Source organism: Epinephelus fuscoguttatus, linkage group LG4 (genome assembly GCF_011397635.1).
Source record: "Epinephelus fuscoguttatus linkage group LG4, E.fuscoguttatus.final_Chr_v1".
Taxonomy (NCBI): domain Eukaryota; kingdom Metazoa; phylum Chordata; class Actinopteri; order Perciformes; family Serranidae; genus Epinephelus; species Epinephelus fuscoguttatus.
The window spans coordinates 25247153-25261835 of NC_064755.1; the positions used below are offsets into that span (position 1 = coordinate 25247153).

The 14683-nt window shown below is 38.5% G+C and overlaps 1 protein-coding gene across 1 annotated transcript in view; it reads right to left on the minus strand.

The window, feature by feature from the left end:
• Positions 1 to 13725, minus strand: part of sema4ba (sema domain, immunoglobulin domain (Ig), transmembrane domain (TM) and short cytoplasmic domain, (semaphorin) 4Ba) — a 95408-nt gene extending 81683 nt beyond the window's left edge. The window contains exon 1 of the mRNA XM_049574624.1: positions 13626 to 13725. The gene's annotated coding sequence lies outside the window, so the exon portion shown is untranslated. The remainder of the gene's footprint in view (positions 1 to 13625) is intronic.
• Positions 13726 to 14683: the final 958 nt, after the last annotated feature.

Sequence of the window (14683 nt, forward strand, 5' to 3'; positions counted from 1 at the left end):
TTTCACTGTCTTGTTAAATACTGAAATCTTCATGCTTCAACAGCAACAATTGCTATTTTATATTAATATAGCAATTATAACAGTAACAGATGTGTACATGTGTTGGATTACAATTAAAAATGACCCTTTTAAGTGTTTTCATCTGCGGGATTAATGGTGTAAGACCATGTCTGAACACCACGACTATTATTTAATTACTGATGTGCCTAATTTGTAAATTTAAGCTTCACAAGTCACTGTAATTTGTTGTTCATACATTATCTCATTTTTGTTTTAATATGTGAAGCAGCTCAGAGGCTATCGTCAACAGATCATCCAGATTTGGACTGCAACTAATGATTATTTTCATTATCCAAAAATACGTAAACCGTTTAATCATTTGGTCTATAAAATGTCAGAAAATAGAGAAAAATACTCAGCTCGATTCCCTGAAGCCCAAGGCGACATCATCACATTGCTCGTTTTGTTCAAAACCAAAATTAATCCTCACAACCGAGAGCTTGAACCATTGATTATTTGGCATTTTGCTTGATAAATGACTTAAACATTGACTCAATTATTCTTCAGTTGATCTACTAATTATTTCAGCTCTAATGCACAAAACAAATGAAGCAACTCCTTTTTCAGTATAAGCTGTAATGTCATCACAATTAAGCCCTGTCAAGCCTGCTGGAAATCTTGGGTGCAAGCATGTAAAAATACAACAGTGATATACTAAGCTAGAAATAGCCCAGCGCTTTGGAGTTTGAAAATGCCTGATCAGATGAATGCTACAGTATCTGACACAGAGACGGTGGAAGCTCCGAGCTGGTGCATGCTGTGATCTAGCCTGGTCAGTCTTGTTTCTGACCATCTGTCGTTGAAGGCCCTTTGTGATATTAGCACCTCCTGTGTATATTACCTCCGGTGTTTACTAAAATCACTCTATGATGCATCCTTTGAACAGATATATTTTGACAACACAGGACTCAACCTGCAAGGATTACTTCTGACGACTGTCAGGAGGAGCCTGCAGAGATGATTTCAGAGGGCTCCTTTTTATAATTTTAGCACCACATACACACTCAGCCCTACAGGTCCAATGATGCTGCTGCAATAGAGCTGAACTACAGATCCATATGAGCACACTTATCTCTAGATCCATATGCCCATTTCTTTCTCAGGGTTAAAACACTATACTTTACAACATAACGTAATCTAACACATTATACCACAGAGCTGTTTTTAAGTCTTTTGAACCTTTTCCAAGCCGAGTCTAAAGTCTCTCACACATGACCTGCAAGTCAAAAAGCACAATTTTTTCCGGTCCATCTTTTCTAGTATAAAACTTTCAACAGCACCAAATACTTACTTGAGCTTTTGAGCCACTGAATTTGTGTGTCAACTCATTTTAAATGAAAGGCTAATTTCTCTCAATCTTAGTTTTCTCCATTTTATTCTAGTGTTAGCCGCCGGAAGTGAAGTGTACATTAGGTTAGATATTGTCGACATCTTGATTATGTTCATAATTATCCATGACAGTTTGAAACAGACTCAAAAGTAGGCTTGTGCCGGTTTGGTATATACCTAATTTTACCACTGAGGGTCACATTTGAGCTCATTCATTCATTCATTCATCTTCTAACCGCTTCATCCTCTTGAGGGTCGCGGGGGGGCTGGAGCCTATCCCAGCTGACATCGGGCGAGAGGCAGGGTACACCCTGGACAGGTCGCCAGACTATCGCAGGGCTGACACATAGAGACAAACAACCATTCACGCTCACATTCACACCTATGGACAATTTAGAGTTACCAATTAACCTAGTCCCCAATCTGCATGTCTTTGGACTGTGGGAGGAAGCCGGAGTGCCCGGAGAGAACCCACGCACCCAATGCAGAACATGCAAACTCCGCACAGAAGGGCTCCCACGCCCGGGATCGAACCGGCAACCCTCTTGCTGTGAGGCGAGAGTGCTAACCACCACACCACCGTGCCGCCCCGCATTTGAGCTATTTTTCCCAATAAAAGCCCATTATAGGTGTAATGTGCTTCCAATCCACTAGGTGGCGATAATGCTGTATTAACCACCAATACACACAAGGTTACACAAGAAGAAGAAGAAGCAGAAGGACGCTTCTCTCGCAGCAGCAGCAGCAGCAGACAGCTGAGCTGAGCTGTGGAGTCCGCAGTCCGCGGAGCCTCTGAGACAAACTAAACAAAACACTTGTAGGCTCCTCCACTTCATTTATAAACATACATAAACCTTATTAAGTTGTCATAATGCATGTTACAATGCAAGATAAGTTGAATATAGTCCCTTGACACGCCGCTGATGTGAAAAGCCCCCCCCCCCACCCGGTTTATCCGGTTGACGTGAATTAAACCAGGTGGAGCTCTTAAACCGGACCAAACCGGTTAAACCGGAAATCGGCACAAGCCTACTCAAAAGGCAAAACTACACACAATGTCATATTTGTTATTATTAATGGCAGTGTTTCCCATATATTTGCCCTGCTATAGTCTCCAAAAATCGGCCAGATATAAAATGCCTCCGGTAAATGAACATCAGTGGGTAGCGCACCGGCTGGAGCCTACTGAGAATTCTTCTTAGTCTTACCTTTTGTTTTCTTTTCGTAACGCATATTTTGTATTGTTTTGCGTATCTTTAACTGTGTTTGTGAGTGAGAGAGTTTTAAAAGAATATTTTGTCTACGCATGATTTAAAATAATAAAATAGCCCTCCAAAGGCAGATCAGTACGTTAGTCATTTTTCTTTTGATTACTGAAATGTTTAACCACTAATCCTTAGCCGTATTTTAAGTGTAACCCTTCACCATAACATACTACTAGTGTTTTTATCAGTAGATATAGAACATTTTTATTATAATTTATATTTAATTTATAATTTACAAATATATACAAAATTTTCTCCCAGGGGAGCATGCCCCCAGACCCCCCTAGAGGGTTCAATAAGCTGAACCATATTTCTGACAACATTTGAGGCAAGAAATAGGCAACTCCGTAAAAGAAACTTTTTTATTTAATCAGCTTTTACCATTTGATCTCTGAAGGAAAAAGTATGACATGCACTTCCTGTTCACAAACTCTTGCTATTACAGCCAAACAGGGCACTAAAATATGTTGAATACATTTTAGAGAAGAAACAGGCAGTGTAGTTAGCATAACCTTGATTGACTGATTTATATTCAATCAGCCCTGTGCCGTTATTCTGTTTGATTGGATTTCAGTCCGAGTTTAAGTGAGAGACAGATAGGGTATGTCTCTTGATCTGCTTCTATACTCTTTGCGTCCATGGTGGTAGCAGGGGTGGCAGGCAATAGAGATTTGCTCGGAGGGGAGCAAGGAGATCTAGGCACTGGTTGGATGGAGGGCAGTTTACCACAATTCATTTACACATACTACCCACCCTGTTTTTACACAAATCTGGTTGAAAATTAGTCTCAAGTAAGTTGGGTCCAAAGCACATCAGTCCGAGTTGAGTCACAAGTGCTCATTTTTGCAACTCAAGTCAAAATCTGAAGTCTACAGCTTTGTCACAAACTACACTGTAGGAAATTACTGCTGAATTGAATCTTCACCCCTCTGACAAAGTCTAAAAACAACAAAAGTGATCATTATACGGCTTCAAGAAGGTTGTATTTGTTTCATCATTTACGCAGGGCTTATTTTCAGTATTTATTTTGACTTTTGAAAAATTGATGACAGTCTATTTACATACAGTATCTGGTCTACTATTCACTTTTGGATGCTGTCTGTCAAGTTTTCATTTCCCTAAAACATGTGTGGAGGAAGCCCCCAGGTACAGCACTGGGGTTTAAAGGCAAATGTGGAAGTAACAACATACGGGTCAATCACAATACCATGGGACCAAAAGACTTTTACTCCTAGACTTACACTGTGAAAGAAACCTATGTAAATTAAAGGATACTTTCTTTTTTTTCAACATTACAACCCCCACGAAATGACTCACTATCAGGATGAATTTCACTATCCCTCAGTCCAATAACAAGTCTAGAAGAGCTGCATTTTTATCCCCATTCAAGTTAGCGGAGGGCTAAACCAAGGTTTGCCGCTCGCTTGGCGGAAGTTAGCCACTCAACTGCTATAAGTCTCTAGTGTGCTTGCTCTATGGGTATCATGATGTGGAGGATCCTGGGCATTGAGCTTTTCTGGCATCGTGCAATGTGCTACTGAGCAATTTTCATAGGAATGAACAGAGACCTGCCTCCAACGCTGTATTAAGTTCTGTTTATACATCCATGGTACAGAGTCACTGCAAAGACTCTAAGACTTCAACCATTTCTACAACACAGGATATTTCTAGTATCAAGTCATAAATGGGAAAGCCACATGGGCATAACTGTTGTACCTGGTCTGACTAGTACTTCACAAGTAGTTCAGTGAGAAGAGGGTAAAGTCTGTGTACCTGGCTAAGCTTTGATAATACCACATCAATCACCAAAGTGGCAGTCAAGCTCCCTGGTGCTTAACTGTGCACTAACTGTACAACAAAGGCCATGGAGCTGCATGATCTGATAGGGGTTAAAATGACAACCCTGTTGCGTTTATAAGAAAAGCTGAGACAGCCCGAACACCAGCTCCGGGCTTGTCTTCTTTTAGTTCAGAAATAAAGAACAGGTGTCTAAACATTATTGTTCCTGTGTGAAATAGCGGAACAATAATAACCCCCTGATAAAAATCAAAGTAGCTACATAAGTAAGCTCTCCAACTTATTTCACACTTGGGATCATCCGTGACATGGGCATAAAAATAAGCTACATTTACAGCACAGCACAGAAGAAACATACGCCAAAGTTTTAAAAAGTCTATAAATTCATCACCTTTGGCAAACTGCTCGACACATACAAATGAGAACATGATGTATATGAAATTAAATTACTTATCACTGAATTATATCATCCTTAGGGCAAGCTGCAATTACATTTGGATTTAAGGAGCTGTCTCAAGAAATCCAAAAAGCACTTTTTTTGCATACAGCTAAGGAGGAGACCTACAGGCAGCTAGACATTACTCCTTTCCGGCCAACATGATGACGCAGGTTAAACCCCTGTTGGCAGGCAACGTGAATGAGTCAGTGTGCATCATCCAAGCAGGCTTCACTTTAATTTGATGTTATAGATATTTAAAATACATTCAGCTGCCAACCTGAGTCATCTAAAATTAACAGGAAAAAAGAGAAAGACATTGCACGGGTGAAATAGGATTAACTTGTGACAGCAGTTTCATATGAATGAGTCAATCAGAGATGAAACACATGTTCAGCAAATCTGCGTCAAACTCAAATATCAAAGTGCTGGTAACTGTGCACGTTGCTGCGAAACATGTGTTCAATCTAATGGCCTTTTATTCCTCTGTCCCAAGGCTACTGCATACAGTTAAAAGAGTGAAATGATATTTCAGAGGTAAAGCTACAATAACCCAAATGTCACCCTTGAATCATAATTTTATGACAGTTTTCCCCCATGACAAATGAGTACAGTCACCTTTAAGAAGACTGTGAGTGAAAAACAATGACCATAAAGAGAATAAGGGGAATTTTTACGAAGGGTCTACACCTGACAAAAACTGAAACAGATATATTCTGAAGTAACTGAACACCTTATCAAAGCCAAGAATTAGGCCTGCAGCACAACATCACACATGGCACAGAAGCCTATTGACTATCAGTAGCCTGAAGGGGCCTCGTGATGGAGTTTCAGTCAAAATCATAGTACAAAGTACAACCAAAGTACAAGACACTGGGAGATATTTGCCTTTAATCTCTGGATGTGGATTTTGGATACTGCACATATCCACTTACAGGGCTGTATTCAGATCAAACAAAATAGTTTCTGTTTGACCAGACTTCAGGCACACTCGAACTGGCCAAGGTAAAGGGAGTGGAGAAACACACCATGACCTTCTTAGCTTGTGCAAATTTTAAGGCCAAAAAAATGTGTAACCACATCTTTTATGCTCCTAGACCGGCCTGTCTTTGTTTCCAGGGCTGGCCAGTAAGTCGTATTATGTAACATGAACGGCCATTGACTTGTAAATCCAAATGAGAACAGTTACAAGATGAAAAGTAGCCTGAAATTGAAATATACGACAAAGTCCAATTGTTCCCCTCCTTCTAATTATCTTGTACTGCAGCCCTTGTTATGGCCAACTACACTGCTGGCCGGTTTTTACGACTGCTGTAATAAAAATGTATTTAAGTCTGAAACATTTAATATCATATAAAGAGCCATTATAGGAGCACTTGTACCTGGTGACTGCTTGAGGAAATGTTCTCTCCTCTCAAACTTAATCTCTTGATGAAGCATTAAAATACCATGCCATTTAACCTTTTTTTACATTTTAATTTCTTGAATATTTCAACTTTATATATGAATCTTCATACATTATAAAAAGATAAAAGATTTATTTAATGCTTTCAGACAAACTCTTGATTTTAAGCCTCCAGTAGCTCTATGATTTATTATTTATTCGTTTCAGGTCATGGTCTGACTAACAAACAGCTGGAACAGACGAGTGTGATCCAGTTTGGATTTCTCCATATAGCTATTCTATACTATCTTAGGAAATAAATACGCAAAATCAAATCCTTGTGGCCAGCCTTGGAGCACAGATTAGCGAGTGCATCAAAGTGATAGCATCAAATTTTGCATCAGAGTGTTACACACACACACACACACACACACACACACACACACACACACACACGTGCACACACACCCCTATATCAAAGAGCCCTTCTTGAGGCTTTGCATAGCAAACAGGTGCTAGATTAAATCAGAAGGGTAGAGACAAAAGCGCAGTGTCTGTTACTTGGCTTGTCACCACAAAAGTCAAGTCAAAGCCTGAAACGATAAAACCCAGGCTTGTATTTAAAAGCAGAGGGGAGAGAGAAGACAAATGTGAACGCCAAAGAAAGACAAATAAATCAAATCTATTGTGTGCTCTAAGGCCAAGAAACTGGGGTTCTGTAGCAAAGGTGATTTCCAGCACTCAATCCATGCATTGTATATGTGCTAATATCAACTTTAACTCAGGCTCCGATCTTTTCATTAGATTTGTTGGCAGAAGGAAAAATATAGAATATCACCTGCCTTATCCTGTAAAGGCCCTGAACACTTTCTCAATCAGTCTCTATGATTGATGAGGTCCTACATATACACACTATTTTCTGCCATAGCAAGAATTAGATTAGCTATTGCACATGAGAGATTTCTGTATTTTGTGAACAATTCTCAAAAACTGTGATGTCATATACCCCCATGTATCAACCGGAAATTAACAGCATATGAGTCAGGATCTGATGACGGGTATGGTTTTCGTCTTTGCTCATGTTACCCATTTTCATTACTGTAAGTTCGGAGGTTTTGAGTGTCACAGTCTCAATAACTAAGAGCATTTCAATCAATTTTTATCCTCTATAAAATGTAAGAAAATTGTTTAGAAAAGTTGATGATAATTTTCTAATAGTACAAGGAAACATCCTGATATAGTTTGTGCTGAAAATAGCAACCAACAGTCCAAATCCCTGCAATGTTGAGTTTACTATCTACTGTATATGGCAGAGAAATGCATAAAATCGTCACATTTGCTAGAACCAGCAAGCGTTTTCACTTGCAAAAACGCCTGAAATGATTAATCAGTGATCAAAATATACCATAAAATATTTCTGTTCTACTACTACAAAAGGCTTTTGACAACAAGTTTTGTGACATTATCCAGTTTCAGTGGCTGGTGTGGACATGGCAGTATCTTACTTTGTTGCAGGTGGGTTTACTTGCCCTATTACCCCAATGTACATAGTTGGAAAAAAGTCCCTGACACTGATATCGTAAATACTGCATTAAGATTTAAGGCACTGGCTGCTCTGAGAACAAAAGGAGTAAATCAACAACAAAGTCATGGTCAGGACAGGTCTGCACCTGTACAGCTGGGTGCTGCGGGCCATGACATCATGCAGAGTAACAGAATCCCCAGACAGCCGTGCTGTGAGCAATATGAGCCCAAGTAGGCATGGTCCAAACCAGCAGCAGTGGATTAAATCATCCTATTTTCTTACCGAAACAGCTCTGTAGCTTTTAAGTTTTTCATCTTTTTCACTTAATACATTTTCAAGCAGTGTGTCCAGTGCTTTTCTGTCAAGGTTATTGCCACACTTTCATGCAGAGCTGCATCTCGAAAGCAGCCAGACCAATGAATTGTCTACTTCTATCCTGCCTCATCTGTTCAATGTCAGTCTCAGCGGCGTCTCATGTATACCAAAGCCTCCCTAAACACATCAATCATGAAAAGAGGTTATCTATGACTCTCTGAATTTGTAGAAGCAGCGAAAGAAAATTTAAATTCTTCACCCTTGGTTTCTGGATAAAATGATTAAGACGTTTCAAGGATAAAGCCAAGCCATGACTTTACCACGCTTTTATCCACAGAGTAACAGATTACCTGGAATATGATTACTGGACTGGGTGCTAAAACATGCTGAATGCAACCACCACACAACAAACTCACAACAAAACAATACGTATATTACAACTGAGATAATTTTGTAAAAACATAAGACTTCTGGGGTTACACTAAACATGTCTGTGGTGGGAAATTTGCTATTTGAGATTGAGATTAAACACATAACAACGTCCTTTAGACTACTCTTAAAAAAAGAAGAGCAAAATCATTTACTGTAATGTACTCCAACCTGCTGCAGATTGTACATTTTTATAGTAACATCCTCCTCCTTTTGCCTACTATCAGTGAATAACACTGATGTCACCTTCAGGGGAGGGAAACAATAAAAGCAACAGCTGTGCAGTGTAATAATCTGATATAATAGCTGCAAAATAAATACAAGAATTATGGAAATGATTTTCCCATCTGTGTCAGCGTGGCACTGATTCAACTCTAGGGGTGATTAGCTGAGGCCATAGTTTGCATTAATTGGCACTGCACTGCATTAGAGGTTGCTTTTATTGTGTCCACCCCTGCAAGATACAGTCTCACCATCTTATACTGCACCCACATCTCAAAGTAGACTGCAGTAAATTATGCCATATGATGATGGATTGGGTTCCCCCTAGTGGCCTCCTGAACACATCTCTGTCAACATCTTTTATTTTTTTTAATTTTTTGGCATGAATCAAATCCTGCTGTGACCTGCACCACAGCACAATAACGACAAAATATATTAGAGGTTGGGCAGACCGGGAGGATAGCATTACAGCAATCTGTTAACTTGTATGAAGTCTTTCCTGGCAGCAGAGAAAGGGATGTGACAGATAGATCTGAGATAAAATAGAAAAATATTTCGCCTCCACAGTTTCCATTACTTACATTAAGATTTATTAAATCGTAGCCTTTGCTGGGCTCAAATAAATTAAACCCAGTTACAAGACAAACATAAAATAACAAATTACAAGTGACCTTTACACATGTTTCACTACTTTGTTAAGAATATTTTTTTGTGACCACAGAAGACAAACATAAATTGAGTTTAAGCCTAAATGCAACCTTTCATTATAACATAAAGTGGGCTGGTAAAAAGTCATGTTCTCATTTGTTTTACTCACATTACTGATATTATATGAAAAACTGAAAGTTTTTAAAACTGGACTAGTATTGAGTGAGCAGACTGCAACTGGCGGCTGCAAAACAGGCTACAATGTAACAATGGGGCACATGCACCCTCGATCCTTGTCCGCTACATGTGCTTGTTTTTGCCACTGACAGGCTCAGTTTTTTTATTTAAAGTGTCTAAAAGGAGTAATTTTGCATATCTCCAGTCTAACTGAGTGATGCAGGGTCACCACTTCTCCACACATCTTAGTTTTTGCAAGGTGCTGGAAACATTAAGACGTCCAAACAGGTAGAAAAGATTTCCGTGCACTTACATCAATGCTGTGCTTCACTTTACTCTTGAGCTTTCGGTCTATTAGAAGCTCACTGGAGCATCCATGTATGCTCTGATGAAAGTCTAACAGACCAAAAGCTCAAGAATAAAGTGAAACACTGCAGAGATGTGCGCGGAAATCTTTTCTACTTGTTTGCACATCTAACTGTACACTGGCAGTACAAACATGCCCTGAGTGGTAACACTGCAGAAACCCATACTGAACCAATTTCAAAAATTGTTGTTCCCATTAGTCACTTAGCCACAAAAACACAGGTAAATACTGAAGTTACCCCTTAACTGATCAGCAACATTGATAATGGACTAATTGTTCCAGACACATATCCAATAAAAACCCCAAATCGAACTGTCCCAGTTTCTCAAATGGGAGGCTTTGCTGGTGGTCTGTCTCACATCACTGTAAATTGAATAGTAACTTTACAGCCTCTAGACCACTGGTCAAAAGACAAAGGCACACTGAGGACACTGTTCTGGGCTCTGGGAGCTGCGTTTCTCATTACCGTTACAAAAATGTAATGGTTAATCACCTACTTGAAAGAATAATCAAAAGATTAATCAATAATAATTATGTCACTTTTTAATTTCATCTCATTATACAAATTCTCAAATGTTGTGTCATTTAAAAGGTCTATGAAGCTCTTAAACTTAATTACATACCAGATCTGATGTATTAGTTTGTAGTAATAAGACCAACTGACTGCACCACTTACCATCATTTAATTAGCCTATTAAGATAACAGTAAGGGGAGCATGCAGCTGAACACCCTGTCTTCCCCCCTCTCTCTCTCTCTCACACACACACACACACACAAGCTTAAACGGTGTATAAAATCCTGAAAGCCATCACTTCTCTATTTTTAATTTTAGAGCCTAAGCACTAACTCCCCAAAACATAAAAAGATGATTGTGGGGTATCCTTAGAAGTACAGCAGGAGTTATCAGGCAATTAATCCATTTGTCATTTATCAGAAAATGTAGGTGAATTAAGGTGAGGACACCTCCTCTTTCATTGAAAAGGTTCAAACTTGAGTTAAACACTTAATCTTGTTCGAACCTGTATGACCTGTATCTTGAATGTACCAGCAAGATTACAAGGCAATATGTTAGCAAGGTAGCTGAATGGCAAAAAAGCTGCATTCAGGGACCAGCAGAGGAAGGTAACCTCACTGGGAAAATACTCATTATTCAATTTAAGATCAATATATCATCCATAAACAGACCTCTATGAGGAAACTATATTAGGGAAATGACTGGAGATTACACTACTGTTCCATGTTCCACTGATATCATTTTACAATCCAGGGTGTCTGCAGGTATCGGAAACTTAAATTAAAGGGCCAGTGTGTAAAATGGGTTGAAAACAGTGACATCAGTGGTCAAATTCTAGATTGCAGGTCTCACTCGCTAACCCCTCCCGTCGGGTAAATGACGGTGGCCTCGTAGGGACAAAAAGCCTTGCGCACGACTTTTTCAGGAGTAGGTCTATCTAGCGACGAGGTGAATGTTTATTTAGAAATCTAAACCATGTTACGATATTGTAATGAATCCCTCACGAGCAGGAGACCAGAGGAGCGTTCGGGAAAAAGGCCTGTTTATTTGAGCACTCCAGAAACTCCGGTAACACTCCAGGGGGTAAAAGACTCCGTCCCAAACTCTGACTCTTCTAGCGTAACAGACACACTTCATAACTTTACACACAAACTCGTTTACCATACTGAGTGGGGACCCCCCTCCCCTCTCTGCTCAATCTCCAGCCCGCACACTGACTGACAGCGTAGCCGGTAAACAGAGCTCAGCTGTTTATTTAGCCTAGCGATATCTCCGGACTATAGTAGCTGCAATGGACGACTCTGAACGCGATTTTGAAGAGTTTCTTGTAGCGGACACAGACCCAGAGCCATACCTGTTTGAGCCAGAGCATACAGATGAGGAACTCCATGTGTTTGATGCTGAGTGGGCGAGAAGAGAGGCTGAATGCACAGAATGGGATTCGGTGCTACTGCTGCCATTGCTGGGGAGATATATCATCAGGAGTAAAAGCGCTGCAGAGAGTGCATCACAAGGAGTGAAGTTACGTCTTCTTTTCCTCGCAGATGACGGTTCGGGTTCATTCTCTCCTGTTGCGTGGTAAGTGTGGTCCATTCGCAAACTTTATAACTAAAAAAACTTTTCACTACTCTCCATCGACGAACTACTAACACTCTGCTGTTTCTTCCTCCTTCTTCCTTCCTTCCGCTGTCTTCGTTGGTTCATTTATACACGCGAAACGCGTTCTCTGGCTGGCTGGATTGTCCACTCGGTCTGCCGTACATACATGGCGGCGCAAGATGGCGACCTCTCTAAAGCAAGGCCCTTGCTACACACACACACATATATATATATATATATATATATATAAAAGCATAATTAAAAGGCTACGAAAACCAAACAAATTTTACTTTATAGCAATCATACACTTCTATAAACATATTAATGGGTAGAATATTCAGATTCACATTCAGATTGACAATAAACCATGCCAAATATTACACACTGGCCCTTTAAAGGCTTCTTAAGACTTTTTCAAGATGATTTTTTTAACTAAATTTAAGACAGACTTTATTTTACAAATAATGTTTTTTCTTAATAAAGCATTGAATAAGAAAAAAATGCAGTACAATGATAAGTAGTAGCCTATATGGTCCTGTGCAGGTCGGCAGGTTAGGTTAATCTACATTTTGCCAGGTTAGGTTAATCTACATTTTGCCAAGTATAAAGTTGGCTCAGTGGTATAAAAGATTTTTAACATCAGGTATACTGACTTTCAGTCACACGAAGATCATGACTCATTTTGAGGTGAAATTGAAAGACGAATAAGATTTTTTTTTTTTTTTAAATTGAGGCAATTAAGACATCACAAATTAATATTTCAGACTATGTAATGACTTTTATTATTTCATATTTATGAAATTTAAGACATTTTAAGGACCTGCAGACACCCTGCAATCAGACTTGGACAGCCTTTCTACCCAACCCCTAAGTGTTTTTTGTCCACTCAGGTTCTTGAACACCAGACTTATGATACTTTTACAACAAGACAGCAATATATGATCAAGAGCAAAAACATAGTTAAAGAACAAGTCAAAAGTCCAATATGGCTAACCTGTTGGCTCTAATTATACCTCATACAAATACAGGAAAAAAGTGCATGGAATTAGAAAAATGAATACAAAAATACTTCGCAGTTCAGACAAATAAAACCATCTCTAAGTGTATGAATATGGCATTGAGGTTCGACGACCACAGTTGCTTTAAGAGTTAATTTGACTTCGACACAGTTGAGTTAACGTTAGTTATCTTTACTTTTAAGTTAGGTTGCTAACTTCATTATTAAAGCCTACAGTACTTGAATTAGCCAAATTATGAGTAGGGGAATATTACTACTACTACTTAAAGTGCAGTTTAAGTTACAACATATAAGAGCATTAACAGTTAGTCAATTGGGTCTCTCTCTCTCTCTTTTTTTTTCACATCCTGCACAATTACAACTGAGTATGCAGCTAGCTTACCATTATGCTAATGCTAAGCGTCAATCAGTTAGCTATGTTACAGCCGGTGGTAATGTAAGCCACACTTCGGTGGGTTCAAGGTGAGTAACGTCACATAAATACAAGAGAAAGAAAACTAAATAAATAAATAAAAAACTTACGGTAGTTTGACACTCACCGCGGTTGTGAAGACATTGTCAGCTGAAAACTCTTCTGTCCTGCTAGCATGAAAGAAGTTGCCAACGTTTCCTCAGCAAAACCAAGATGGCTGCCGGAAGTGACATCTGTGTTAAATCTCATCTTTCACAATCAAACATGAAAACATTTAATATATGTTAATGACAAAAAAAAGTTGCAAAATCACAAGACTGTTGAAGAAGTTTTTTATTTATCGAAGAAAAGTATATCACCTATACATCATTATTACCTGCTTTTTTTGGTAATTTGTCTACCACTTGATTTCAAATGTTGTCTCTTTATTTTTGTTCATTTTTTATTGTACAATTTCAGTCTGACGCTTGTATTTTAGACAATTTATGCTCTCTATAATGCCTGACTTTGTATTATTGTATTAAGCTGAGTAAAAAAATCAAATATGGAAACATAAAGGCAGTGAAGGTTTGAAGTAGCCTAATTCTTATGTTGCATTGTGAATGCACATGAAGTGTATTATTTTAATGTATTTAATGCTTTATTTGTGTATTTCTTGTCATCATATCAGTCAATGCTATGTGACACTTGTACTTGTAAAAGGTATAGTTCCAGCGAACTGTCATTCAATTTGTGCATTAATTCTTTTAAATAAAATGGGAATAGAGATATGTTGTACCTGCTGTATTTTAACTGCATAATACTGTGTCTTATTAATTCTTATGTATTCTAGTCTTTCATTTCAGTTTAGCACAGTTGTAATACAAAGTACATCAACCTATTTGTACATATCTTAAATTTCTTAGGCTATTTCTTATACAACATATCTCTTAGATTTTTATTTTTAGATGTATATATTGTGTTATTCATGGTAGCATAACACCAATTTTTATTCATTTATTCATTTTTAGTATTTTCTTTTACAAAGGCTACCTCTTACTTCTTATTTCTATTTTATTATTTCTCTATGCATATTGGCTACAGTATAAATCCAACTGTAACATGTCCCAATTTACACCTAGAGATCAATAAAGTGTTTCTGATTTCTGATAAGAATATATTTATATTACCTATATACATATAAGA